Source organism: Arachis ipaensis, chromosome B10 (genome assembly GCF_059453495.1).
Source record: "Arachis ipaensis isolate K30076 ecotype BB chromosome B10, ASM5945349v1, whole genome shotgun sequence".
NCBI lineage: Eukaryota > Viridiplantae > Streptophyta > Magnoliopsida > Fabales > Fabaceae > Arachis > Arachis ipaensis.
The window spans coordinates 58747273-58751210 of record NC_142435.1 but is presented as its reverse complement, the minus strand read 5'-3'; the positions used below and the strand labels follow the sequence as shown (position 1 = coordinate 58751210).

General features: G+C 39.9%; 1 pseudogene; it reads right to left on the bottom strand.

The window, feature by feature from the left end:
- Positions 1-1057: 1057 nt before the first annotated feature.
- Positions 1058-3370, bottom strand: LOC148580198 (uncharacterized; annotated as a pseudogene).
- Positions 3371-3938: the final 568 nt, after the last annotated feature.

Sequence of the window (3938 nt, the reverse complement as noted above, 5' to 3'; positions counted from 1 at the left end):
ATGATGTCCTTGAGCTCTTCTATGTCTCTTCCTTGTCTTTGTTGCTACTCCCTCATTGCTTTTTGATCTTCTCTAATTTCATGGAGGATGATGGAGTGCTCTTGATGTTCCACCCTTAGTTGTCCCATGTTGGAACTTAGTTCTCCTAGGGAGGTGTTGATTTGCTCCCAAAAATTCTGTGGAGGAAAGTGCATCCCTTGAGGCATTAGTGGTTATGAAAAAAAAAGTAATGCTTTTTCCACACCAAACTTAAAGTGTTTGCTCGTCCTCGAGCAAAAGAAGAAAGAAAGGATGAGAAGAAGGAGAGATGGAGGTGTGTTGATGGTTTGAATTTGAGTGGGTGGGTGTAGGTGGGTTGTATAATGGTTTTAGGGGAGTAATGGATGTGAGTGGTGAAGAGGTGATGGGGAAGAGAGATTGAGGTGATTGGTGAAGGGTTCTTGGGAAAGGGTGATATAGGATTATGAGGAGGGAAGGTGAGTGGAGGTAGGTGGGGATCCTGTGGGGTCCACAGATCCTGAGGTGTCAAGGATTTACATCCCTGCACCTTTTAGGCATGTAAAACGCCTTTGCATGCAATTCTGGCGTTTAAACGCTGAATTGATGCTTGTTCTGGGCGTTCAACGCCCAGATGCAGCATGTTTCTGGCATTGAATGCCAGTTCTATGCTTGTTTCTGGCGTTCAGCGCCAACTCTTCTCAGGGTGCATTCCTGGCGTTTGAACGCCAGGATGTTGCTTGTTTCTGGTGTTCAACGCCAGATCCATGCTCTGTTCTGGCGTTGAACGCCAGCCAGATGCTCCTTACTGGCGTTTAAACGCCAGTAAGTCCTTCCTCCAGGGTGTGATTTTTCTTCTGCTATTTTTGATTCTGTTTTTAATTTTTGTATTTATTTTGTGACTCCACATGATCATGAACCTAATAAAACATGAAAGAACAATAAAAATAAAGATAAAATTAGATAAATAAAAATTGGGTTGCCTCCCAACAAGCGCTTCTTTAATGTCAATAGCTTGACAGTGGGCTCTCATGGAGCCACACAGGTGATCAGGTCAATTTTATAGACTCCCAACACCAAACTTAGAGTTTGGATATGGGAGTTCAACACCAAACTTAGAGTTTGGCTGAGGCCTCCCAACACCAAACTTAGAGTTTGACTGTGGGGGTTTTAGTTGACTCTGTACTGAGAGAAGCTTTCTATGCTTCCTCTCCATTGTTATAGAAGGAGATTCTTGAGTTTTAAACACAAGGTTGTCCTCATTCAGTTGAAGGATCAATTCTCCTCTGTCTACATCAATCACAGCTCTTGCTGTGGCTAGGAAGGGTCTTCCAAGGATGATGGATTCATCCTTATCCTTCCTAGTGTCTAGGATTATGAAATCAGCAGGGATGTAAAGGCCTGCAACCTTTACTAGCACGTCCTCTACTTGTCCATAAGCTTGTTTTATTGAGTTGTCTGCCATCTCTAATGAGATTCTGGCAGCTTGCACCTCAAAGATTCTCAGTTTCTCCATTACAAAGAGTGGCATGAGGTTTATCCCTGACCCAAGGTCACACAAAGCTTTCTCAAAGGTCATGGTGCCTTTGGTACAAGGTATTAAGAACTTTCCAGGATCCTGTTTCTTCTGAGGCAATGTCAGTTGATCCAGATCACTCAGTTCATTGATGAGCAAGGGAGGTTTATCTTCCCAAGTCTCATTACCAAATAATTTGGCATTCAGCCTCATGATTGCACCAAGGTACTTCGCAACTTACTCTTCAGTAACATCCTCATTCTCTTCAGAAGAAGAATACTCATCAGAGCTCATGAAGGGCATAAGGAGGTTCAATAGAATCTCTATGGTCTCTAGATGAGCCTCAGAGTCTTTTGGTTTCTCAAAGGGAAACTCCTTGTTGATCACTGGACGTCCCAGGAGGTCTTCCTTACTGGGATTCACGTCCTCTTCCTCCCTTGTAGGTTCGGCCATATTGGTTATATCAATGGCCTTGCACTCTCTCTTTGGATTCTCTTCTGTATTGCTTGGGAGAGTACTAGGAGGTGTTTCAGTGATTTTCTTACTCAGCTGGCCCATTTGTGCCTCCAAATTTCTTATGGAGGACCTTGTTTCACTCATGAAACTTAGAGTGGCCTTGGACAGATCAGAGACTAAGTTTGCTAAATTATAGGTATTTTATTCAGAATTCTCTGTCTGTTGCTGAGAAGATGATGGAAAAGGCTTGCTATTGCTGAGTCTGTTTCTTCCACCATTATTAAAGCCTTGTTGAGGCTTTTGTTGATCCTTTCATGAGAAATTTGGATGATTTCTCCATGATGAATTATAGGTGTTTCCATAAGGTTCACCCATGTAATTTACCTCTACTATTGTAGGGTTTTCAGGATCATAAGCTTCTTCTTCAGAAGATGCCTCTTTAGTACTGTTGGATGCATTTTGCCATCCATTCAGACTTTGGGAAATCATGTTGACTTGCTGAGTCAACACTTTGTTCTGAGCCAATATGGCATTCAGAGCATCAATTTCAAGAACTTCCTTCTTCTGAGGCATCCCATTACTTACAGGATTCCTCTCAGAAGTGTACATGAACTGGTTATTAGCAACCATGTCAATGAGTTCTTGAGCTTCTGCAGGCGTTTTCTTTAGGTAAATGGATCCACCTGCAGAATGGTCCAGTGACATCTTGGAGAACTCAGACAGACCATAATAGAATATATCCAGAATGGTCCATTCTGAAAGCATGTCAGGAAGACACCTTTTGGTCATCTGCTTGTATCTTTCCCAAGCTTCATAGAGAGATTCACCATCTTTTTGCTTGAAGGTCTGAACATCCACTCTAAGCTTGCTCAGCTTTTGAGGGGGAAAGAACTTAGCCAAGAAGGCTGTGACCAGCTTATCCCAAGAGTTCAGGCTATCTTTAGGTTGTGAGTCCAACCATGTTATAGCTCTGTCTCTTACAGCAAAAGGGAAAAGCATGAGCCTGTAGACTTCAGGATCTACTCCATTACTCTTAACTGTCTCACAGATCTACAGGAACTCAGTTAAAAACTGGTAGGGATCTTCTGATGGAAGTCAATGGAATTTGCAGTTCTGTTGCATTAGAGCAACTAATTGAGGTTTCAGCTCAAAATTGTTTGCTCCAATGGTGGGGATTGAGATGCTTCTTCCATCAAACTTGGAAGTAGGTGTAGTATAATCACTACGCATCCTCCTTGCATTATTATTATTTTCGGCTGCCATCTCCTCTTCTTGTTCGAAAATTTCAGTAAGGTTATCTCTGGATTGTTGTAATTTAGCTTCTCTTAGTTTTCTCTTCAGAGTCCTTTCAGGTTCTGGATCAACTTCAACAAGAATGCCCTTTTCCTTGTCCCTGCTCATATGAAAGAGAAGAGAACAAGAAAAGAAGAGGAATCCTCTATGTTACAGTAAAGAGGTTCCTTATTGTTAGTAGAAGAAGAAAGGGAATAAGAGTGAAGAAGAATGGATAATCCAAACACAAGGGTGAGGATAGGAGCAGAGATATGAGATGAAAAGAAGTGTTAGTAGATGAATAAATAAATAGAAGGAGATGAGAGGTGAGAGAATTTCAAAAATTAATTAAAATAAAAATTAAATTTAAAGTTAAATTTCGAAAATTAAAGTTTCAAATTAAATTAAAAATTAAAATTTAAATCAATTAGTTAATTAAAAAGGAATTTTGAAAAAAAGAGGGATGGATTTTCAAAAATTAAAGGTAGAAAGTTAGTTGGGCAGTTTTGAAAAAGATAAGAATCAAACAAAAAGTTAAGTGGTTAAGAGATTTTGAAAATCAAATTTTGGAAAGATAAGATTGAAATTTGAAAAAGATGTGATTGAAACAAAAAGATAAGATTGATTGAAAAAGATTTGAAAGTCAAATTTTGAAAAGATAGGAAGTTAGAAAAGATTTTAAATTTGATTTCGAAAA